At 43.9% G+C, this 26,581-nt stretch overlaps 1 protein-coding gene across 8 annotated transcripts in view; it reads left to right on the forward strand.

Moving 5' to 3' along the window:
• The window catches only part of LOC113035527 (transcription factor COE3), a 65,932-nt gene that overhangs the window by 5,983 nt on the left and 33,368 nt on the right, over nucleotides 1–26,581 (forward strand). The window lies entirely within an intron of this gene.

The raw sequence follows: 26,581 nt of genomic DNA on the forward strand, positions 1-26,581 counted from the left end.
CAACTTCGCATTTATTTGGCTGGCTTCCTTTCTTTGTTTATGACAGTGATGCTTACACTGTCAATAGTTGTTTTTCATTGACTGTTTCCTTCGTTCAAGTTAGCTGTGAGCTAGGTGCCATTAAAGCTTTGTTTTAGGAGGGATAAACATTTTATGTCTGCTGTTTTGTTCTGCACCTTCAGGCTAGTTATCTGCCACTTTTATATTACCTTCATCACTTTATAAAGTGGGAGAATAAATGGCCTTCTTCCAGGCGTTGACATTTTCCCTCACACTGTGAAACTATAGGTCTTGGTCAATGTGAATATGTTTAGGTTGGTGGTACGAGGGTTTGCGCGCTTATGTGCTTATGTGTGTTCGGTGGCTATAGAGGTGAGGTAGGGGGTGTAGTTTGAGCGTCGATCTCAATGTAACTCTCACCACGTAGTAGGGAGAGACAGCAATGCTAATGTTTGACTAGCTGGAATCACTGTTTGCTTAGTGGAGAATGCCTGGTATCTGACAGAGGGGACAACTCTCTTATTAGTAATCAAATAGGGCTGAGCAGTTGTTGCTGCCACTCCACTCCAGCGGCTTCTCATGCATCAGGAAGTAGGAGCTGGCTGCCCTGGGAGCCTGGATGGATTACCAGAGCTACTGCTGTCTGAAGTCAAGCTCACAAAGACACACATGTAGATAAACACAGATGCACACTCAGACAAGGACACAAACGCAGACAGACAGACACCCACACACACGCATGCACATCCTCAAACACACACGCGTGCTGCTTGTATGTCGTTCATGCTGTTGCTGTGGCTGAATGTATCTCAATGCAAGAAAACTATTGAGGGTTTTTTTAGGGCATCGTAAGAGTATAGCTTTTTCCTTTTTTTTTCTCGCCGGATTGCAAGGATTTCTTAATTCATTAGTCAGGTGCATTTGTTCCTTACAATAGTGACAGCGATAGTGCAAACATTAACATATAACTTGAGACGTCTACGTCTCCTGATTTCCGCCGCTTTCATGTTTGCTTTGTGCTGCTCTGCTGCCTTTTACTGTTTAGAGTTTCGCACGCCATTGTTCTTCAATCTGCGGGACAAAACATGTAACTTAAGTACAATAAGCAAAATGAATGCATGGAGAATTAAAGTCAAGAAGAGGGGTGGGAAAAAAAGAACAGGGAAGAAAGAAGCGGATGGATATTGTAAGCTCAACTGGCTCAGGGAGGGCTCGGATTTTCATTGTGACGAGTCTGAATAGGAGTAGAGTATCCCTTTCCTTGCACAATGAGCAGCTCTGTTGAAACACAAAAGCATATGTTCCTCATTAGACCCTCCCATTGTCTCCATGTCGTAACTATGAGCCCGTCAGCTCACCCTAACAGACCCACACAGGTTCCCAGTGACTGAAGGAGGCTCGCAGAGAGGGGTGCTTGTGAAAGGTTGCAGGGTTTAGCAAGAGTTACGGACACGGCCAGAGCACACTGTAGGCTTGCTATGTAAGCTTATTTACTGCAATTACTTGACTTTTCCCGCTGTGCATATGGGTAAGCTTTTCTGTTAAAGCTTCCATGTTTTACAGCCATTTCTGTTACATCTGTCATTTTCTCATGCACATCATTACAGGCACCTGTGCTGCGGTCGCTGCTGGCAGAAACTGATTATTTCCAATTGAGTAGAACATAGTTGAGTGACATAAACCTAGAGGAGAGGTTTGATTGTTGAATCAGGCACGTCTCATCTGTCTACAATTACAGTATGAAAACCAGCTAGCACTGCCACATTTCCCAGAGAAACAGTAGCATGGCCGAACCTTAAGAAACAGATTTGGAGTGAATCATTGATGGCGTTCATTCTCTGTAACATTTTCCCAGATGGTAAGAGGGGAAAGCGCACACAGCTAGCTGGCATCTAGCAAGACATTAACTGGCATTCCCATGGATCTGGCATATCCAACGGAGTTTGGGAAACTTATCATTCCAAATGTGTCCTATTTTCCTGCGGTCAAGCCAGACATCTGTTTACCCTATTTTCTCTCAGAGTTTTGATACAGATTTTCACTCAGATTTTTGAAGAGGAAGGATTCTCTTTAAAAAAAAAAAAAAAGTTGGTTAGATATAGGCCCAACAGCTGTCACAAAGTTTCAGCACTGCTTGGTCTTTAAATATTTCAGCACTTACATTTGATGCCCTTGCATAATTCATATTAATTTTTGGATGAAGAAAGGCCCTATTTTTGCTGCATTTGGGTGGGTTTATATGTGCTACTAAAGTTTCAGTGTCTTTTGCAAAAGTCAGTTTGTATTTTGCTCTACAAAAAAGTCGATTCACTGTTAAGAGCATGAGCACTCTTTTTCCTTTCTTCAGACATCAAACCAGAAACTAAAAAAAAAAAAAAAAGTAAGTCAGTCCGTGCTTGTTAAATAAAGGAAACAGCCACTAATTGTAGCATTGTTGCTATGATCGCATAGCTGTACACTTTGCTATGTCTCATTTATAAATCCAGCAGTGCTACAGTTGTCACATTTATAAGTTAATGGTCCTTTAAAGTAAGTGGGAGTGTAGGCTGATTTAACTGGTAATTTAAGTCTTTAGAAATATAGTGATGAGGCACCCAATATCTGATTAGATGGTTTTCCCATTTACAGTACACATATAGCCAAACATAACTCAATTTACGGTGACTCCTCTGGTTGGGTATCTGCCTTCACTCTCTTGCATATTGACTTTGTCCTCTCTTGTGTGAAAGATTAGATACATTGTTCCGGCTTACACATGGATTTTGTAATAAGACGGCACATGTTGTTGAAAGAGGAGAGAAAATGACTCATTCTGACTGTCAGGGTTCAAAGGTCACATTTTACACAGGGATCTCGAGCAATTTATGCAAGTAGCATTGAAACAGACAAGCGGCAAATGTGTGTATGAATTTGGATTTTTTTTAAGGTGTGTGAGTTTACGCTGCCATTCACCAACAGATTCTGGACCATATCTAAACATGTCAGCTTCATTTATTCCAGCGGCTACGGCCCTCCCTTTCACTTCCTGTCACAAAGGTCAAAGAGCACTGACCTTTGGAGTGCAGCCCAGCCACTGAATAATTCATGACATTGACTTGTTTTTTCCCCTTATTTGTCTCTTTCTTTCTCTCTCTTTTTTTTTTTGGTCAGCACACATGGTTGTGCTGTGGGAGGCTTTTATTCATTTAGCTCATTTATAAAGGCCTCACCGCACCTGTTCGTGTGTTAATGCAATTAAATTTTTGCCTAATGTAGATTTTGCTTAGCTTTCTGTTATGTCCCTCATTAGTGAGCCTGTATTTTCTAAATGACTTTGCGTTATCGTTCATTTGTGGAACACCTACGAGGTCATTTCCCAGAGTGCACTTGACTTGTTGTCAAGTTGTTTACCAGAAACAAAAGACCGCAGCCTTAGAACGTCTCGCATGTGGTTCCCTCGGCCTTCTAAGAAACAAATCGGAAAATTTGTGCGCTCCCATCTGGTTTGTGCAAAACCGTGATTACCTCCAAAAGCTGAACAAATGCCAGTATTTATAAGGTCAGCCCTTTATGTGGAAATGTGATGTAAATGAGAATCAGCGAAAGGGGACATTAAGCAAAATTAAATTCATTGTCTCCTTTAATGTCATTTACATTTTTGGCTAAGCCCTGGACTGTCAAAGAGGATTTCTAAAACCATTTTAATTGCACATCAGCATTGGAAAAGAGGGTGTGTTTTCACTGAGCGGCTGACTTGATAACCTGCAAAGAGAAGTCTGTTTATGAAGTGCCTAAATGACATGTTTTCACTGCATCTGCAGAGGGGCAATTAAGATGGCACTCGGTAGGTAGTGTTAATCTAACACCATCCCACCATCCATAATGAAAATGATGCAGTGGATAGGGTCACTGTTGTTTTGATTTAGAGTTGATTGCTGCAGGTGTTACTTTTATTTCTCTTTTTAACATTATACCACTGAGCTGTGGGCTCTTTAGATTTTACAGTGAGTCATTTAAAGCTGTTAACATGTATAGGAAATGCTCTGTTATTATATTTACACACGCATGCAAACACCTGCAAATGTCTTATTATTTGCGGCTTAATAAAATATCCATCTTGCTGTTGGATTTATGGCTGTGTTTGGTGTAATTCGTGTGACAGATGTGAGTTTTTCACGCCCATTGAGAAATGGGAGAATAAACTGGCCACCCCTGCCTAAGTCGACGTGATGTTTGAGTGAAGCCTGTCTCCTCCCGAGCCAGAGTAGGAAGAGCAGGAAGTGTTGAGAGTGAAAGCTGTACTTGGCAGCCCTCCTTTGGCTTGCACTTGCCGAGAAATGAAACCCAGACCCTCTCTGCAGCCCCAGAGCCAGAACCTCCTTCCCAGTGCTCCAACATCCAGGATTGGGTAATACTGTTCACTAAGCAAAACATTACCTCAAATTATACTCGCCCTGTTTTCTATTCCCTCCTCCCTCATGTCGGTTTTATCGCAGTTTGTAAATGTCAAGACACGTACAAAGACGCACAGTATAAATGATATTTTCCAAATTATGCTCACATGTTTGGGTTCACATGAGTGGCGGCTGAATGTAACGTGGTGCCTGACGTTCCCGAGGGAGACCCACCTCACTAGGGTAGGATTCCCCAGTGGCATCAGCTAATGGCAAGACTTGACAACAGCAGAGAAGCCGGGGGTGTTGTGTTTTACTAGCGCTGAGCAGGGGTGATGACTTTAACATGTGTGCAGAGAAAGACGGAGATGTTTGTGTGGCGTGTGTGCATGTGTTTTGTGTGTGTACCTGCATCTCTGAGTGTGTGCACACACTCGCGTGTGTGTGTGTGTGTGTGCTGTGCTAAAGAGAGAGGTGTGCAGTACGAAAGTGGCGCGGGCCAACAGAGCGACGGATTCGGCTCCAGCTTGACGGCAGTGAAAGACGAAACATGGTTCCACATGTGTTGAGAAAGAGCAGTCCATCTGTCCATTGAGACAACCCCTCCCCCCCTCCAACCCCACCCCCCTTCCCTTTCCCTCTTTCCTTCTCTTCCTCTCTCCTTCTCTAGCTGCCCGAACCACCCACCCCCTCCACTTTTTACTCCCCTGGTTCACTGCTGACAGAAACAAGGCCAGAGCTGGGGTGATGGGATGAATGCTGGGCCAAGAGCAACACTGGACCTTGTATACACACAGTTACACACACACACACACACACACACACACACACACACACACACACACACACACACACACACACACACACACACACACACACACACACAAGCCGAAGAGGAGTAAGAAAAGGTTATCAAAGATTTTATATTTATTTATTCACTTGTTTTTTTGTTTTTTTTTTGGTGTATGTCTTTATATGTTGTTAAAGTTTGCCATCTTTATTCGCCGACTTGTTTTTCCATAGTTTTCATGTCCAGCTGCGGAGCGATCATTTATTTTGATATTATGAGCGAAAACACTCTATCGAGATTTATTCACTGTTCCCCGACACACTGCTGCAATAAGCCACCGTGGTGAAAATCCTACATTATTGAAATTAAATCTGAGGTAAATAAAACATGCCACTCTTTCTCAAATATTTAGCAGCTCTCCTTTATAATTAAACTTTGTAGCTGTTGTGATGATGTTGTTTGGTTCCTTAAAGCATTAATGACGCAAGATCTTTGTCGAACAGCTCCCGATTCTGTGAATCACATTTAGGTCACTCAGACCTATGTGTGTGTGTTTTTTTTTCTTTTTCCTTTTTTGTGCTATTTTTTCAGTTGAAAAAGAGTCTCCTTTCTTTCTCTTGGCATGTTCTTACTCCCATTCAATCCTTATTAGGTTTCCCCTAATTGTCAAACAAACTGTTGGGTCAACCTCAGTCGTATCTGGCCGTAAAACAGCACATTAGGCCCTGGTGAGGGATATATGTGGTATTTCATCGGAGACGGAGTAATGCTGGGGTTTTATGGTTAAGTACCAGTTCACGCCCACGCCATTTGTTTCGCATTAGAGTGGAGGTTTTGTAAATCAGATCAATATGTTCGCTGAGATGTGATTCCATGTTGGGATCTCCCGAGTCGTTCTTTCCTCAAGTATTTTTCTTAGGGGACTGGTTGTCGATGCACACTCCTCTGCTCCCCCTCCCTGCCCATCCTTCCTTTTTTCCCTACCTCTGTCAGTCCCTCCCTCCACCACCGCCGCAATCTTTTTCCATTTTCTGAATGTAGCAATTTGTAGTGTGACACAGGCTAGATTAGGATGGGAAGCAGTCTGAAGATTTCATCGGACATGGTCCTGCTCCCGCTGGTGTGAGGTCACAGGACAAAGATGGGGGGAATTCAGGGATAGGGTCATCAGTTACCTCGGGGAAACGAGCTGGTCTGCTGGCTGCTCTGTTGGCCCCAGGGGTGCCTGGGATGTATCGGAGGAGAAGCCCCAGAGAAAGAACCCTGAACCAGTGTCATTTATTAAAAGTGACAAGTTATTTCTAACTATAGCTCTGTTTTTATTGTTTTACAATGCTGTCATTTGGAACAGTGCCTCTCTGTTCAGGAATCACAAACAAGTGATGAATGAACCAGGTGACCAGCTTTTTTACCATACACACATGCTCGATGCTCCTCTGCAACACACGCGCGCTGTTAAATGATATTTTGTGTCTCATTTCTGTGGTAAATTAAACAAATGTGCAGGTTTAATAAAGATCGACCCCGTGATAAGTGTACTAAAAACATTTCACCATGCACCAGATTTTCCTGCAGGACATTTGTTCAGTAAATTAATAACAGCTTACAGTATGCATCTCAGCTTGACCTCTGCATAATCAGTACCAGGAGTTCTGCAGAATATGACCACACTGTGGTGTGTGTGTGTGCACAGAGAGTAGATATTCAGCTTTTACTGTTTCAGTTGTTTTTCTATTCTGGGTTTTATTTATAAAAATCATAAAGTTCACAGTAATAATGGCATATTTTTTTAGTGTTTGACCAAAGCTCTTCATTGAGGGTCACTGAGGTACTCTGCTCCCCATCTTTTTTTTTACTGCCTGCCCCAACTGCGTTAATGATATATGACAGAAATTTCCTTGTGCTGGTTCAGTGGCAAGAAAGGTCCTGGCTAGTCTATATCAATCCATCTGACTTATGTTCCCATGTCTTGAATTACCGCTTGATGGAAACCTGCTGTGGGCTTCTCTTGCCAATTGAAATCAGATCTCCTCCACAGCCTGGTGTGATATTGATCCATATTCAACACCCAGGCTGCAGATCGATCAGTATTGATTTACAATAAAAAACACTCCTCTGCTTGTTCAGCACTGCGATCGATACTTTAAAGTAAAGGGGGGGGAAAAAATTTAAAAAGAAGAAAAACAGGGCTGTTCTTTCTACCATGCAGCGACCAGCTGGAATATATTAAAAAATATATATGAAGAGATGTTTCATTTCATTAGAGGAGTGCGAGTTTAAGTGACCAAACCTTGACCACGCCAGCAACCGGCAACCACGTCTGCAGTGAACAATGATCCTCTCCTGCTCATGTGAGACAAACCAATAAAAATGGTTTAACAGGATGACACTTCTATAAGGACTCATTTATTGAAGGAGGTGTGTCTGTTTCTGAATTAGTGGCACATCTGCACTGCAGTGGGGAGTGCTAAAACTGTCATATCAAATCTTTCAGAAAATTGAAATGGAATGCTAAAAGTGGTGGATCGCTTGAGCTTGATTTCAGCGTGTTAACACGATGACATGATTTCCTGCGGTTTGATATTAATTCATGTCTCATTCTCTATCCCACCCGCACACACACGCTGGGCCCCTGCCTTCCACACGGTCATCATTAGGACCCAATACAACACCGAACACACTGGAACAGACTAACAGGACCTATTGAGCTCCATCCAGATCCACTTTCCTCCCTGTCACATCTTAGTCCTAATCTCTCGGACTTCCTCTTCTCTGCCAAATAACTGTTCCCATCCAGCAGGTCCCAGCTTTGGCCCGGGCTGCCAACATCTGAAAGTTATTATCCCCAATCTCTGACATCCAGGAGTTTACAGTTATATAATGATGGGGAAAACCACATGTCCCCAGAGGCAGAGAACATTTTTGAGATGCCTCCCCATCTGTTTTGGGGGAGCTGCCCATTTTGGGCCAAACTCAGAATGGCAAGCAGGCAGATATTTTTTGTAATCTTTTATTTTCGACCACTGGAACAGGCCAGTCTGGGAGTCATTATATGGGGTGATAAAGCAAATCCAATTGGGTCAGGTTCCCCTCCACACAGTGCTGGTGGCACCAGCTCTCCCTGCCTCACTGCTCGTCTGACTGTGTAAGTGGTGGTTGTTTGTTTGTCCTAGGGAGGCTGGGCTGGGGACTAATGCAAGCCCCGGGGCCAGCCAGGTCGGAGGCGACGGTAAACCCGAGCTGCCTGGTGCAGCAGTGCTCCCTCGCTGCTGGCTCGGCCTTGTTTGGACTGCAGCTCCGGTTTGCTTTCTTAGAGGGAAGTTGAGCCTCCGTAATCACTGAACCTTTCGCTCGGGTGGGGAGTGTAGCTGAGACCAGAGGGAGCGATGACATAGGTCCACAGAGGCCCGGCCTGGTCCACCCCTGCTGCTCTTAGCATATTTATTTTCTCTTCTCATTGTATGGTTTAAGTCACACATATTATGTTCGGACTTTATGCACGTGCATAGGCACTCAGATGGGATAAGGTGCATAGTGCAAAGCTGTAGGCTTTGTTTTTACTAATAATGCCAGGGATTAGTGACTTGCTGACCTCAGTGTAATCTTTATTAGTCTATTAACTGCATAGTCTAGCTATGAAGCCTGATTGGAGAAGAGCCGTACTGACATACAGCTCAGGCTAGCAAGAATCACCTGCTATTCTTAAGTTGACACTATTTTAGATTATAGCTACATAAATGTATGTGTCTGCTAAAGTGTTTCAAAATTTTACAGATTTAGATCATTTAAGACCTCCACACTGCCCCCTGGGCACCCCTCAAAAATGTTTTATTCAGCATCACCACTCTGTTCTGTTTTGTTACGTTATTGAAATGGGTTGTCGAGTCGAATAGAGTCAACCTGGTGCGCCAATCTCATTGTAGCCAGTGGAGAGTGAAAGCCATCTCTGCAGCGTAGGCTCACCAGAACACACACAGAGATTGGACAAGGGGGGCAGCGAGAGCGAGAGTGCGTCCTCCAGATGGAGATCCCAGATATGGGGGAAAATGTCCGGGCCATTTTCCAGGGTTTCCATAATGGGAATCTACCCCTTGCTTGGTTATTAAGTTGTGCACACAAGGCGGAGAGAGATGGAGAGGAGAGGAGATAAGGGCAGGCGAGACGAGAGATGGACAACCTGCGTGCCGTCACCTCTCTATTGTAAGTGTCAAGCAGACCCTGTTGGAGAAATCGCAGGTCATGTGGACAGATGATTGTCAAAGCTCCATGTTGATATAAAGCTTTGCGATTTTCTTTGAGCAGCTAAGGTGCATTAGATTTGTTTTTGTTTTTTGGGGGGGGAGAGGGAGAAAGTATGAGGTTCAGGTCAGGAAGGTCAGATCTGGGGGTCAAAGGGTCACAGCCTGTTTGGTACCTGAGTAACCTCACATGGCTAAGCCATTTCTCAAGCTCCCTGAAATGATGGCGGGGTGCAGAGAGGAGGGGTAAGTTGAAGGGGTGGGCAGGAGAGTGATCTATCAGCGGCAGCAGGAGACATGCAGACAGCATGGCAGCTACTGCAGCTAAACAGAGTGAGACAGATAGGCAGAAGTCTCTCATACGTAACACCAGGAGCTTTAAGAAGACAGCACTGAGTGTTATGGATGCTTGACATTGACCTCTTATACACAGAGTGTGTATTTATCAAGGTTGTAGGACAACGGTGTATTTGTTTGTAAATTATTTAGTTCACTGGGTGAAATGCTGTTTTCCTCACATAAAACTTGCCACTTTTGTAAGATAAGAACAATCGGTTTCTAGCCTCCCTTTTGTGCTTCTTGTCAACCTTTTTTTCTACAAGGCTTAGAATTTAGGTGATCATATTTTGAACACTGTCACTTCTATCAAGTCAAATCTACTTTAAAAAGAGGGGAGGAGAAAAAAAAAAGCTCTGAAGCTTACATTTTTCTCGAAGAGAAATATTTGTGTACAGATAGGCCTGTCATTCTGTGAAACAGCATTCATGATTCTTTTATTGGTGCTCAGCCATCACCCCCTCTCTTCCTCAGTGGAAAAAAGGCTAGTCTACAAAGTGGCTTTTTGTCGTTTGAGAGAAGTAAACTTCATCAGGTCGACGGCGAGGTGTGCTTCACATGTCACTCAGTCGAGCTCCCTCCTAATGAAATGCTGCATACAGATTTCTGCCTGCGGGCTCAGGGGGATAAGACCGTGGTAACAGAATGAAACAAACCCCTTCCCATTCCCTTCACTCACACACAAACACAGACACACATGCAAAACACACATCCACAAACACACATTCATGCCGTCGTATACACACACACACACACTCTTGCTGGAGAGCATCCATGTGAGGAGATCCAAATCTGCAATTTATTCAAATATTGATATTTCTACTTGTCAGGAGAAAGGTGCCTTGAAATTTCCTCTGAGTACTCCTGTCAAAAAAATAGCAGGAAATATGTCAGATAATTCATAAATGGAGTTCAGCGCTGCAAAGTCAGTTGGGAACAGCAAAATATATATATGCTTGTCAATGAAGAATAGGAGCAATATTACAGAGCCTGCTGCTCATTCTTCCATCATGTCAAGCAAACAGTTTTTGCAGGCCCAAGTGTATGTTTCACAGTCTGTGTGTGTATTTGTGTATATGCATGTATATTTGTATATGTCCTCGTGTACGTACATGTGTATGTATATTTATGCATGTGAATATGTTTGTGCTTAGGCTGTGTTGTGACTCCCACTTAGATCTGTTTGTTATCTTTTTCCATCAAGACACTCCATTTCCCGCCCTGATGCAGCCAATGGGAATATGTCCTTTTTTTTCTCTCGCAGAGGTCCGTAACCGGACGCTGGCCTCCATGTGGTTTGAATTAGGGCCCCCGAAACTGTGAAGGACGCCTCGAATGACGTGAGGCACTTGCAGACCAAATTCCATTCTGCTGAATGGTGGAGAAAAGAACTCTCCGGAATCCTCCGAGATTTTTTGGCTCGGGCACGTCAGCGATTAAAACAGGGCGGAAACCAATAACTCAATGAATCATGGGGCAACGTCCCATGAAATCTTTCACTGCTCTGTCACACCCTCGTGCAAACCCGAATCAACTCAAACTCTGCTGATTAGTCGTTTTTTTTTCTTAAGTGGAAAAAAAAATAGACAAAAGTCTTGTTCTTTTCTTCTGCTCACTGAACAGAACTTCGACAGTTTGAGCAGAAAAGGCACGTCTCTCCCTTGCCTCCCTTTTTTCCTTCACCTTCGTCCCATTTTTTGACAAAGTGTGTGCTCACCGATGATGCATCGCTTGACCACGTTGTGCCAAGGCAAGACAGAATAGGACTCCACATATCTCCTGTGGTCATGTGATGCCATAGTTCATAGCAGTTGATGAGATGCAGTTTGGCACAGCTTGGGACCCATCTGGGAGATGCAGATACGCAGACATGAGAAGTATTTTACAGCAATGCATCTGCGCGCTTGAAGAGCTATTTAGCATATGCTGCTATACAAGAGAATTTGCTTTGCTGTTGCCAGCTGCAGATTAGTCCTCATTTCTCAAAAATCCGACAGAACAGCTGATCCGTAGTCACAAACAGCATTGAGTGCTGTCCAAAAACTAATACATGTTAATATTTTGCTTAACTACATCAGTGCTGTCTCCAATCATAAAATAAATCAAGGAAAAGCAAAGTGTAATTTCGGTTTTCCTCGTATCAACAATAACAGTGTCAAGCGGTGCAGTAGTGCTGCTGCCTGCACTGGCCGTTTTGTTTCTGTTAGCTCCAGCAGAAGTCAGAGCCCATGCTGCTGCTCTAACTCAAGTGGCTGATATGTTAGGCCATCTAGGGCATGGCAGGCGGTTGACAGTCCATGCAGCCTGTCTACCCACAGGACATCTCCACATAGTGTGTCCACAGTGGGGCCAGTGCTGTCATCTGGGCCCACTATGGACCACTGCTCTGCTGACAGTGAGAGGGTAAACGTTTACCACCTCAATCCCCCATTAACTCGGTGAAGGCACTTCGATCCTCTGTGAAAATAATGATATTGATTGGAGCTTGGCTCTACAAACGAAACGGTTGCAACTAAAAGAGGGATGGGCCCTTGCATTAGAATATGGGATTTTCGAGGATAAAAGAGTGTTTGGATCTTGTTATATTTTTCCTCTCCTCCATCTCCCTCAAGCTTTCCCCCCACCTCCTCGTCTCCTCTCTTTCTGCATTTTTATGTGTGTGCATGTAGTGTGAGAGCCTGTGCGTCTCCTAAGATTACCCTCCGCTATCCCCGCAATCAAACAACAAATGACAACATCATTGCTCAGGCCTTTCAAAATACAACACAAAAAGTGTGTTGTAGCTACATTAACTTGCAACAACCCCCTAATAGACCCTTGTGGGTTTTGTATCTCTCCCCCTTCTCTCTCCTCTCTTCTCTCTGCTAGGCTGTCACATATCCACCCCCCTCACAGTGTGAGCCTCCGAGCCCCGGTGGAGATCAGGAGCTCCCTGTCGGAGGTGCTTTGTCACGTAGCCCAGGGAGCGTGGAACTCACCCAGAGCTGTTGAACAAACACAAGCACAGGGGCTGTCAATAGCAGCTCCGCAAACTAATTGCCTGTCAAATGAACCACCCTCGTTAAGCTGCCCTCACACACACACACGCATATGCACACACTTGCGTGCGCTGTGACATTCATGCGCTCACACACGCATGCACACACACCCGCACACAAAGCCGATTTGATTCAAAGAGTAGTGATACCTTGTTAGAAGAAAAGACACACGAGTGGCACTTCTCTGTTTGCCGTCTTGTTTCTTCAATCGTTACCAGCGTGTGTAGTGCAGTCACCGTGAGATTGCCTTTTTGTTATTATTAAAGGGAACATAGCATTGTATAGTATAGCTGATGTAATCCGAAGGCATTCCACGCACCCTACAGTATATCAGCTGGTGTAATATTTCTGTTTTTTAAACCACTCATTAGATGGTAGCAGAGCTCCATACGCCAAATGTTATTGTTTTTGTGTTTGTTTTGCTTCTTTTTTTTTTTTTTTTCTGTAGTCATTAGGCGGTAGCAGTGGAGTGCCCAGCGCCTTGTCTGGGTGCCTGTAACAGTGCTGTCGGATTGACACAGCTGGGGAGAGCAGCTTGAGGCTGCACGCTCAGGAATACACAGGGGTGTTCAAAGCCCCTCTCTGAATCCTGATCAGAGCGCTGCCCCGGCCAACTGATGGCCTATTAAATATACATGCGCAGAGGTCAGAGCTGGAGGTCCCGGCTTCCTCCCAGCCATGTGCACTTAAGCGGAAGGGCTGGGCAACAATAAAAACCTCCTCTCTCTCCAGCGAGCTCTCCCCTGACACCCTCACCTCCAGTGTGTACGTCAAGTACAGTGCTCACCTAGCGCTATATTACAACTGCCTTTGTGAAAAGGCCAAATGATGCATTTTTTACATGGTTATTATATATTTATATTCAATAACACCAAGGACCACTCTTGTGTCTGTCTGTCTCCTGTTATTTTTCCATTGTCACTGATAAATAGCCTTGCTCACTACAAGCATACAGACAGTCGGAAGTGATTCCATATCCACGGTCTTTGTAGACTGAGACAAGGAGGTAGAGGGAAGAGCCCCGTAATGGCTAGTCATGATTAACATATTCAGAGTGACACTCTCTCTGTGTTCGTTCGTTAAGCCTGGTCTGTCTGACTAATGAAGTGGAGCGGCAGTTTATCAATTAATCCAGCGCTGAGCCATTTGTGCTGGGGATATTGCTCGTGCTGGGCGTCACAGTGATCCAGTTTGGTGCCCTTTAACCCCTGTGAGTGTCCCAACAAGGCAGGACTGCGCGACAATGACAGCAAGACACACAAGTCCACAACTGGAGGTCTTCTAAACAGGATTTGTGCCTGCTGCTTGTCAGCAAAATGCAGAGGAGCGAGTGTGGATTTATTGGGTAATAGGATCATGAAAACAGATCTCTACAAACTAACAGTGGAGGTTTTCAGCATTCTCAGACTTCGCATAGATCATAGCAAACAACTTAGTGCTGTCTCTATTAAAGCAAGCCCTCCCCTGCCATTATCTTTCCCCCCACTGCTCCTTCCTCCATTTCACATTGTTTGTGTTCATTAAGACATGGGCGACCTGCCTTATCCACACATCAGACCAAGCTCTCAAGAGTAATTGCAATGGTCTCGCAGAGGATAATGTGGTTTAAACTCAGTATAGCCTGTCTATTAGGAGAGACATGATGGCAACCACAAATAATAAAGAACTATTTATTCCTCTCTCTGTGACGCTAACTAGGTAACATATCAAGCCAGCGCCGCTAAGGGTCTCTCTTACTGTCAGAAATGGCACCCTTCATCCATTCCCAGTGGCCCTCGCCTCGACATCTCTGCTCTTCATTTTCTACATGAGCTTGGTCATAAATGCACACACACCTCATATATATTTGATAGTTAATATTTATCCTCACTAGGGAAGTGCACTTTACATGTGGTAACATACGATTACCTGCAATTCTTATAGCAAAGCAACAAAATCGATATGGATATATAATTCATGACACAGAGGCTATCAGTTTTTATGGCTCTCTATCCAGGCTCATTAAAGTTTTATCGTAATTGACTGCAAGCAAGAGTTTTTAAGGCATGTTTCTCCCTCACTTTCTAACTTTAATAATTAAGTAAAGTTTAATTGGTTGTATTTTGAAGCACCTAGTGGATGATAGGAGTCTCCCAAATTCAGAAGCATGAATTATAGAGTGATATGTTATGCATTAACCTGTCAGTTAGTTCATTTGTTAAGGCAGAAAAGTATGGTCCCAACCCCCCAAATCACATCCAGAAATCGAATAACTGGCTGGGCCCTTCAAAAAATTCCTTTTTATGTCTCTCATTGCTGTGTTAATGTAGTGACATGATGCTGTCACTCAGAATGCTCCCATCAACCGCCAGCCCCGAATCGACTCCCCTGATTGGTGGTCAACTTGTTCTCTTGAAGGGAGATTGACAGACGGAAAATTGCACTCTCAGATTTCACCCTTCATTCGTTGCAGTTGTTCTTCCACTCGTCAACTCTCCGCCATGCCTGAGACAGACAGAGGCTTTATCCATTAGCTGCTGGCTTGGCGGGTGGGTGGGCAGATTGAGGCGGGATGGAGGAGGAGATGGGGGTAGGAAGACAATCCTACATTTGAGCACTCTGAGGGAAAATCAATCATGTCATCATAAGTGAGAAGTATGGATGAATTTCATCAGCTGGTTCCTGTCCTGTTCACGCCGCTGGCTTTCTGACTGGCCTGTCCCTCTGATTGGCTTTCTCAGTGACCCTTAAATCCGAAAAGGGAGAAGATTTTGAAAACACTTTAATAAGAGAAATCGGACAGCAGTTTCAGGGTTACAATTTCCCACTTTGCCTGCTGCTACACTGTGGGAAACCTCAAGTGGTTTCTCTTGACAAAGTGGTAATAGATTTACCATATGATTCTGGGCCAAACCAGCATTAGGCAGTTGTGTAAGAAAATGTTTCTCAACTATTTTCCGTCCACAGCAGATATGATGAAGTGTTACAAAGGGCACCGTCACTCTGCCACTGAAAATGTATTTTATAATTTCCCCCATCATCTCGCAAGGTCACCGATGAGCACTAAAAGCACCATAGGTACAGGGTGTGAAGCAATCAAAAATGGATGAAAATGAAGACATGGGAATCACAGATGAGAAATTGACAGCCGTTTACAGCCTTGTTGTTGATGTGAGTGACAGAGTGAGGGAGAAAGTGAGAGGGAAAGAGTGAAAAGGAGTGAGGGGGGAAAGGGAGAGTTAAAGTGGTGATAAATTTAATGGAAAAATCAAATACAAAACAAATTCATTCCTCTAAACTTGATGCTTCACTCGTTCTTTTCTTGGCCTGTGCTAAGCCTTAGAATAAACTGTCACTCCTTATCGATCGCATCTGAATTGTTACCGAGATTTCTGAAAAGTAGTCTTGACACACACCCCGCGAATAGTAATCTTGGGAGATGAGAACATCCAGAGTGAACAGCTAACACCCCTGACTTAAAATAAAAGAGGCTTTTCTTTTCTCCCCTCTTCAAATCCGAGCTAATACACTTTGGTGAATTACAAATTCAGTGATAAATATGCTCCGGTGAAAGAGGTGCCCTTGCTGGATTTTATTGTCTTTGCCGGTAACTCGGAATGCCAGGGGTAGAGGGGGCGGGGTGGGGGGGGGGGGGGGGGGGTGGAGGCTTACTATTTTGTCATGGGGGTTGTTTATGAACAGCAACTGAGCATGAAATGTTTGTACACGATTTGTTTGCCATTTGTGATGGAGATGACATGATCAAAAAATCAATTCACTTCACATTTGATTTCCAGCGCGCGGTTAAATGACTGCTGTCGACAGCATCCACTGAAATTCATGTATCATGGTATGGTTCATTATATTCTGATGGTGTATTAATTATGGCTATAGATAGAGAGCTCTGCTGTGAGCGGTAGCCTAGCTGCTGTGTGCCAGGGGGAGCTAGCCTGAGGAGGAAAGCTACGCTTGTATCCACTCATCCCTCAGCTGACAGGCCTGCTCCAGGAGAAAAGGATTTCTCCGGATTGAGTGCCATTTTCTCTTCTTTAACAAGGAAATTAGTGTGTAAAGGAGATCTGTCAGGATAAAGTGCAGCTTGACTGCTGCCGCCCTCCCCTCCTCTCTGTCTTCCTTTCGCGCCCTCCTCTCTCTTTTTCCTCCATCCTGTAGCTTGCTCTCCACCTCTCTCTTGCTTTCCCTCTTTCTTTCTGCCTCAATCCCGTCTTTCTTTTTCTTTTCCTTCTCCCCCACTCAATGGCTCCCTCAGGGGATCTTCCTTGAGCATTAGCAGAACACATCCAATGTCCCAGCTACATGATTTCATGATATGATTTGTACCGGGGATTTGCAATAATCCGCAAATAAAGTTGAAAGTGAATGACTCTCAATAAGAGACGCAGACAAGCAAAACCAAACCTTTTAAGATTTTCTTTATCTTTAATGGCATGAAAAATGAATTTGTTTTACATTAGATCACAACAATTTAGCAGTGGCCCGGGTATATTGTTTTGTCTTTGGCTTTTATGATCATGATTAATTCCCGCGCAGAAATCTCAGTGATATACAGAATACATTATTCGCTCATTTAAATGTGCAGCTCCTCTGCAGCTGCAGAAAACTCGGTAGCTCATTACACATTACCAATGTATGCCTGGGAGTTGGAGTAGGCATGTTTCTCACTTGTAGTCAAAGATGTGGTATCTGGCGCTTCAGCGGGATGTCATGAATTGACGATGCGAATAAACTCTGGTGTCATCTCCACAACACCTGCTTCATTCAACTCTTGTTAGTCCATTCGACATTAGTGAGAACTAACTTTTTTACCTTGAGTAGATGGACAGGGATGAGCCCCACTGGCACATTTTAATAAGTCTGCTTCAAAGGTGTAGGGTGTGAAAAAAAATCAAAACATCCTGGGTTAATTTGAAATGTACTCTGCATCTGTGATGGGAAACAGCCTCACAGGTAAGTAAGGGAGACAATTAGGGAATATCCGTAAGTGCAGGCGCTGCATACTAAAAAACGCAAATCACTATTTCCCCATCTGGCCCCTACTGTGCCGAGAACTGCAGCTGAGGTCCGATTTCACCCGTCAATCACGGCCTCCTCGCTGTGGGGTGTGTGTCCTGGTGAGAGAGCCTACCCCCAAGTCATTAGCACACACAGTCAAACTGTACTGAGAACTGCCCTGCACCGCTCTGCTCTGCACCACGGTTTAAATATCCCCAGCCTGTGACAGGATCAGTTTAGCGATCTGTAGGATTGATCTCCTCTTTAAAGTTTTGCCTGAGGCGACTCTAATTGGGAACGAGGCTGCCTCCCACTCCCCTCACTCCCTTAACTGTCAGTCTTGGCTTTGTTTACTGAGGACATGCCCAAACCTATTTACTCAATAATGAGGAGACGTGGTGGGGATGCTGCTGATCACATTGAGGCCCCCAGCGGGACTTCTGCATGCTGGGAAGGGCAGGAACATCAGTTTAGACTTTTTGAGCTAGTAAAAGTTAGCCTACGCCGTCACTATAATGTAGTATAGTGGATATTTTTTCATCTCTTGTTTTCTCATCTGGCGCTCATTCCTTGATTTGCAAAGCACTTGTCTACCTTTGGGAATTTATTGTTTTTTCCCTGTCATGCCATGCAGATAGCTAAAATAGAACTGCATTTAAAAGGCCTGAGCACATAAGTGGTACCATTTCAGACTTATATAGTGATCACCATATGTTTTCTGCCATCTAGAAAGGATTAAAGCAGGCCAAAAGCCCACTCGAAACATATGAGGTATCGCCTGTGTCTTACCGTGGCGGAGACTATTCATGATTGGAGTGCTCTGGCCCATTGAGCCTTTTCCCCATCTCTTGTAGTGGATTCCTTAGATTCTCTCTCTCATTTAGGTTGTTTTCATTTGCAATGAATGACAAAGGCTTTGGTGTGGGTGGCGAGGCCATGGAGTCCATTGATGCCCATTGGGATTATGAATGATGAAGTGGAGAAGCTGCCGCTATCAGAGGGACACAACACTGCTCTTAATAGAAAAGCATTTAGAAAGGCAGCAGGGAGGAGGTGGTGGTGCTGGGGGCTTTCTGACACTCCACTGATAAGAGGCAGCTCTTCAGAGGTGGTAGTGTGTACAATGAAACACGCTGATGGGGATACAATGACACACATGTTGCGTCTGACAGGCGCATGATTTAGACGTGGTACTAAGAGGAAAAAACAAACAAACCCCGGACCACACAACAGAGAGTTTCATGACGTGACACCGGCGGCACAGACTTTTCTTGCGAGTCTGCCTGTGCGTGTTTCTACTTATTGGTTTGATTTGAGAGAAAACGCATTGTCATTACTCATAGCCGAACTTGACAGATTGAAGAGGGACATGGAAAGGAAGAGAGGAGTTAGTAGTGTAGTGGCACGGGAGTGAAAGAGAGATATGCAGAAAGGGAGAGCTGTCAGTTTGAGGAATGAGCTTGATAAGAGGAAGGGACTCGGCAGATGGGCAGAAGAAACCAGCAGCACACTTCTCAATTAAACATGTAAATACCAAAAGCAGGCAGCGACGGAGAAGGGAAAGTTAAATAAACACAGCACCGTGCTGTGATTACAAGCTCAAAACACCACCACCTTTGCCACTTTTTCAGTTCTTGCAACTCCAGGGAACTCTTTAATCCCGCTAAACTTCTGCTTTAACATGTTATATATTTCCTCCTTCTCCCCCCCCCTCCTTTTCGGTTTTATCACCTCCTGTGGTTAAATTGATTCATGCAGAGTCAAATTCTTTGGGAAGTTGCACGCCCACCAGGAAATCATGATATAGATCTAATTGAGCTATTCATCCATTTACTTTGCCCTTTGTTATAATTTCTCTATTTTAATATTTTTCTAATAATCTTTGTCCATTATTTTTACATACATGCCCCCCTCTCCAACTCCTCCCCCGGTGCGCACCCTGCTGCGAACTACAGGGAGTATTTTAAATACTTCTGTAGGCAGTGTCCCTGACATTAATAACAATGAGCTTGGCATAACCACAGTACATTCTTAGGGTAGATTCACAGTTTGACATTCAGTCCAGATGCTATCGCGGGAGCCTTAGTGTTTAAGACCGCAGCAAAGACAGACATCTGTCACTTGTTACCTTTGAAGTGAATAAGAGAGGGATGCAGAAAAACACAGTGGACAAAAGGCCATTCTGACCACAGACCCTCAGTGTTTACAAACGGAAAGAGAGAGTGACAGGAGAAACTCAAGATGAATGGATCACTGCTGTTGATCTCTCCTCCTCATTCCATGTGCTAAGTTATTCCGTGGCTGCTACCCCAGTGGGGGGTGTAGGGAAACAGGAAGTTGAGAGAGGCAGGCAGAGGCAGACAGAATGCCTCAAGGACTCTGGAGGAGCAGAGCTCTTCTGCCTGCATGGGAAAAAAAACTCCCTAACAACTTACTGTACACTTCTCTAACCTGAGGTACCTAACATTACAAATGTGAACATAATCCACATTTTAATGAGTAGATGATGCTATATTAAGGCAATATTTGCAATAGTGTTAATGTTGAAACAAGCACGTCTATTGCATTAGCTGTTACTTGTGTTGGGGCTAAGATTTAAAGTGTAAAGAAATGTATTTCTACAATTATTAGAACAATGGCCGTATTCATTTATCTTCTGTCATGTCTCCTTAGACCTGTTTCTATTTCAGGTTGCACGTCAAGTGAGAGCAGCTATATCTGGCTGGCAATTAAGCTGGTCCTGCCTCCCCTTGATGCTTGATTAGTCCGATTGATGGAGGAGGCCATATGTGGCGGTGTCAAAACTTGGCAGCCGGTCTCCATCCTCTCAAATGAGAGGCAGGCAATAAAGAGGCAGGCTGCCCAGAGTGGGTGCATGTATGCGAGGCCTGCAGCGCCATGATTTGGGCCCCCTGATATGTAGTATTTTCTCCGGAGGTCTTCGGGGCGCTGACCACTCCAGCCAAGTTCTCGTCGGGGCAGAGGTGGCCACCGGCTAGGCGTGTCACTGTACCGAGCCCTCTGGGGGCACAAGCTCCAGGCAAAGTGTGGGGGGTGTTGTGTGTGGGGTAGAGAGGAGTGGTAGATTGTGGGGGGGGTTAGAAAGCTGAAAGATATGGCCCTCTTCCCAATCTCGCTCGGAGACAACAAAAAGGGAATGCTTGAGAAGGGGAAGCAGCGGGAGGAGAGCACAAAGACAAAGGCGCGGGCAAGGTCAGTCTAGCTAATGGGCCTGAGCCGTAGGCTGCCTGGGGCTAGGCACACTTCTGTTCTCTCTCACACACTGGGCCTTCAAAGACCCTTCAGTCCACCCCTCTCCTTCTCTCCTCTCCCTTCCCTCCATCTCTTCCACTCCTCTTTTTCTCGTTTCCCCACTTCCACTGGTGACAATTCCTCCCTTCAAAAGGTTCTGCACAGGTGCCTTTTAAGACACATTATCCACGAAACACCTCGGAAATACTCGGAAATACGCCGTATCAACAATTGTGATGTTAATGAGTGACATTTCCCCAGTTAGAAATAATTTCACAAGGCCAATCCAAAATGACGGAGAAGGCGTTTTCTTTGTAAGCTAAGAAGATGCGTAATTCTCCGAGTGTATCCGCTGTCACCGGGCGTCATTAGATCCAAGGTGGGTCCCTGGAAGTGCTAAGAGGAACTGTTGGAAATGAGGAGGAGGTGGAGTGTTGTTGTCAGGTTGGCTGGCTGGCGTTGCTTGGCTCCACTCGAGGGCTCCTTTAATGTGCAGCGGAGTAGAATAAGTGAGTGGCTGTGGGCACCAGCTGAGCTCACTCTCGTCTTCGCCTGGTAGCTGAGGGGTGAGCCGCTGCCACCTGACACTGGGCACACGGCTCAGGGCTCCTCTTGGCAACGTGGCACAGCACACATGTCCCCTCATTTGGATGGAGATTCAGACACAACACACAAAAGCTTTACCCCCCCGGCCCTCCTCCTCCTCCTCCCTTCCCTTCCCTCCCTCGCTCACTCACACAGTCTCTCTTTTCCCCTCCTGTTTTTTTTTCTCCCCTTCCTTTAGTTTTTGACAGCATCGTAATAATCTGGGTATCTTCTTGATCATGCCCCATGTTTTTTTTTCCCTTTCCTCCTCATCTTCTCAGAGACGAGTTTGAAATTGCCTGCGTCAGGACTTTGCTAATTAAAGTCATACTTTCAAAAATGCCATAATAACTGTTAATTAGCTTGATGCTATTTTCAGCATAATTTGCTAATTAGTGGAAAACCTGTACAGCGTTTCTCTCTAATTACAGTATGGCTCCGCACGGCGCATCTGTGCCTTGACTCCAAATGATACCATTACAAAGTCCCGTATTACGCATTCTCTCAAAACAGTTAATTGCCTCCACAGATAGTGAGATACTTCAGTCAGCTGATTTTTATGGTAATAAATGGACAGGCACAGACACAAACCACCCTGGTTCATATTTATGAAATATGAAAAAGGAAAACAACCTCCTTATGAGATGCATGGTGTTACTTTGGAATATAATCTGGCTGGTTCTGTGATGATTTTGTGCGCTCATGCGTTGAGTTGCTGAGACTTTTAATGAAGTTTGATTTATTCTTTATTATAATCTTGTGAACAAGTAAGTCATAACATTGTCATTAAAGCAAAATATGTAGCGGGTAACAGCATAAACAATATGTAAGGTAATGGCAATGGCTCTGATGGATTGTACTTTCCATGTAAATACTAGAAGCAACATAATGTGGCCATGCCACAGCTTATTACTGAGAATGTAAGTACCTTGTCGTCCCGCCACTTATTTTCATGTAGCCTAGCAAGGGGAGAGAATTATGGACATGACCACAGGTTGACCCTAATACATGTGTATACCAGACACAAATTATGACTCATTAAGTGTGGTGAGGAGCATGATTGGCATGACCTCTGAACTCAGGACGTCAGCTGTGCCCATCCTCCGCTTTGCCCTGCTTTTGACAGCCACCAGTCTGACAGGGCTAGCAGCGGAGCTGGCTAATTAATGCACCACTTCAGAGACCCTTTCATTTATGGCTTCTGAAAGGCATTATTAAATTAATTAAACCACCAAGAGTTAGTCATTATGAAATCAGGAGGTTTACATGGATGACAGCGTTTATGAATTAAACATCCCCAAAGTTCCTCGCAGGAGATACCCCGAGCTGCATGCGGGTACCTAGCGCGACAGATGTTTGCCCCCCTTCTCCTCAAGCTAACCTGTATTGCAAGCGATTTAGGTCTCATTTGGGGGTTTGAAAACTAAAGGCAGGAGAGAAAGAGGTTCAGGATAGCTAATGAGCAGAGAAAGAGAGGGGAAAAGGAGGTCACTAGCTCTGTTCATCTGTAGACAGTACAGATGGTTGTTTTTTATACAATACAACAATGGCGTACATCAATTTGTTGATCGCTAATAGATAGCTACTCTCAGATGAATTGCAGACTGGAATCAGTTGTCTGTGGGCTTTAGCTGTGAACTCAACATTTATAGCCTCAAAACATTTAGAAAAGCTGTATGCTGTTTTTAACTCATCATGTGATGTGAAAACTACAAATGGTTCACGAGATAAATCCCATAAACTTGGGCTTAGCTGGAGAGCAGAGGGCAGAGATGAGTAGCTCACTCAGGAGCCTTGACGATAGACTCCTTTTCATCTGCGGACTGAGATTCACAGATTATCTCAAGAGGCTCTCTATCTCTGTCCTCGTCTCTATTTCTCTTTTTCTGTTGCACCCTCCCCTTCTCGCCCCTCGATTCAGGAAGTTTGCCAGCTACTGTCTTTGTTTACAATGCCAAGGGAAAATGTCAGAGCCGTTGAGAAAAATATCCTTAGAATCTTTTTTTTTTCATCTTCTTAATCTAACAGTTTACTGAACTTGATAAGTGTCCTATCAACATGCTAATCAAATTACTTCGGAACCAAAATTGACAGTTTTCATTAATTATACAAGATTATTCTAATTGCAATTCAAATTTATTCATTCCGAACAGAAGGTATTCAGTAATATTTTACAAAATTTGCATATTAAATGGAGGGAGTTGTGCATTATGCATGGTAATGTATGCACAGTTTCTTATTTTTAACTTCACGGCCATATGTGGTGTCGTTGTAGGAGCAGGTGAAAAGTCTAAGTGTGTTTAATTTGCTTGACAAACATTCGGCTGGAGCTTGTCAAGGGGAGTATTGTGAATGCCAATCTTTATTCCCTCTTTATTGATTACCCCAAACTCTAAACATCTGGAGGTAAATGGCACTGAGAGAGATGAACTGAATCATGGGATTAGTACCTTCAATGACTGAATCACTATCAATTACTTCAATAGCATAATTCAAGTGTACTGCATAAAAGCCACAGTACCTTGGTTTGAGCCAGGATTAATATTGCAATTTAACGTAACAATGGAAGCATGGGAATGATATGGATGGCATCCAACTTTTTTACATTGATGTCATAAAGCTAATGCCGTTATCTAAATACCAATGTATTTAATTCCTAATTTAGGCTTTGTTTGTAGAATGAAAAGGCTCAACGCATTAGGCGCATGTTTTAAAAAGGTAATGGATTCTGTGAGTAAAACAACCTTATTTATTCACTGAGACGCAAAACCCCCAATTTGCTCTTTGTTTTTATTTCCTAGAGCGGGCAGTGAAGTGCAAACAGCTTACTGGGAAGCTGTTTACTACTGTATATGACAAAGAGTGCGTGTGCATGTGTGCGCGCGCGAGCGTGTGTGTGTGTTAGTTTACGGGGAAGGGGGTGGCTCTTCCAACTCCACAGGCAAGGTCTTGTGTTGTAATGTAAGCGTAATAATTATCAAACAGCATCGGGGGCTCTGGGTATGGGCTTTAGCAGGGGGAGAGCATGTTTGATATGTAGAATCAGCTCATAGTGCATCCATAGAGGGTGACTAAATCGCACGGTTCATGGATCACATTAGTATTGCTCTGCATCCACCCTCGCACTATAGGTGATTTCCATTTAGACACACATTTCCACATGAAGATAAATATGACTTGAATCGTAATTTCCCTGAAGTAAATATAATACAAATACAACATAATACAGTGTCAGGCCAGGCAGGCTAATAGATTACTAGCGTGTTTTCCATTTGTATGGTAAGTGGTGAACCTAGGTGGTGGTCTGGCGAGTAACAAATTGAATGTTTAATCCATCTCAGTGCAGATTGAGGGTATCAGAAAGATCGGTAGTCGTGCGAGTTCTCTCGTGACTGCTAGTATATTAGATATTTTTACTCTTTAGGGGTTTTAGGAATGTTGCTGGATTAACAAAAGGTGTAAAGTGGTAGATAAATTCAATTTCTTATCTTTTCTGAAGTCATCTGTTATTTTTCAAACGGGTATTTGGATTTGACATGCAGTCTTGCAGTCACTCACTGGTGTAATCTCTGATGTTGGATTGCAATAACACTAGCTCTGTTTGAGTTAAATACTTATACGCTTTTTTATGACTTTCAATTACAGAATTTAATATTGCACTTTATGTGGAGCATTGAATTATTAACTGAAACCTCTCTTACCACTTGACACTCACTATTCAGGCTTCTTCCTTATATGCTATCGAGATCTTTGCGGGGAAACCGTGACAAATATGTGAAAGATACACGCCCTTAATGTTACCAAACATTCTCTGAGTACATATTTAATTCTTTAATAAATGTTTGCTCTGGCATTTTGGAGAAGCTAGATTAGCGTCGACTGCACGGCGTCTCATATAAGTGTGACAAATTGATATTTTTATATAGCTTAATCTGTTTACTATGATGTTTATGCGAGGAATTATTACAAACTAATTAAAGAAATCACTTTGATATAATTAGTCAGATTTCAGGAAGCTCATTAGTAGTAATTTGCATGAAAAATAAGCCCTGTAGTGGTGCTTAGACCCAGCTATCCGATCTGTGTTTTATCTGGTTACACATCAACCCCCATTGTTTGTTGTTTGAGGCTGTCTGAAGTGGCCCACAATATTTTCAGTCATTGCCCTGAGAAGCGGTGGGGTATCTTTCAACAAATTCCTCCCCTAAAGCAAGTCAACCTGTATGTGGAAGCAGACACACGCCTCTGTGTACATAAGGCAGGAGGAGTGAGCGGCAAAACACTGTCTATTTATCTGTCAGGTTCCTGACAAAGAACTGAGCTGACAAGTATGGGTTTCCCTCAGCAGAGCAGGGGGGCTTTATTCACCGTACTTACATGCCCAGTCTATGCCCAGAGACTCATGTTATTTGCAAATCACACTCTTTGAAAATTCACAAACGGGGCGAGACATGCCACGCTATGAGTTTGTCAGCTGCCTTCACAACAGCTAGCTATATCGCTAACAGTGTGCGTTTCGGTAAGGAAGCAGCTTTCTCTTAGCATTTGCCTCGCTGTCACTTTTTCCAACACATGCGTTCCTTGTGTCTTCATGCTTGGGGTCTCTCCTCCCTCAGAGGGTTGCCATCTTCCCTTTGGACTGACAAAACGCCCACGCTGAAATATGAAAAAAAAAAGAGAGGGAGGAAAAAGGAAAAGAGATTCCTGGAATTACATCATTTTCTGCTGAAGCAGTTTCTCCACAAACCTGTGTGCAGATTTCCTCACATTTAAAGGATGATTAAGAAAAAAAAGTTGCCTTAATTTTTTCTTCCTCCTTTAAAAGATACCTGGCCTATCTTAGGCTTTGGGGTTGAAAATGCTGATACAAAAACAGGACCTGTTTATTCTTTATACCCTTTTCCCACCATCGGCGAAATCCTTCCCTAAACATCCGGACAGAGAAGCACTTGTGTGGCGCTGATGTCACAGACCTAC

The sequence above is a fragment of the Astatotilapia calliptera genome, chromosome 13, assembly GCF_900246225.1.
Source record: "Astatotilapia calliptera chromosome 13, fAstCal1.2, whole genome shotgun sequence".
In the NCBI taxonomy this organism is placed as follows: Eukaryota; Metazoa; Chordata; class Actinopteri; order Cichliformes; family Cichlidae; genus Astatotilapia; species Astatotilapia calliptera.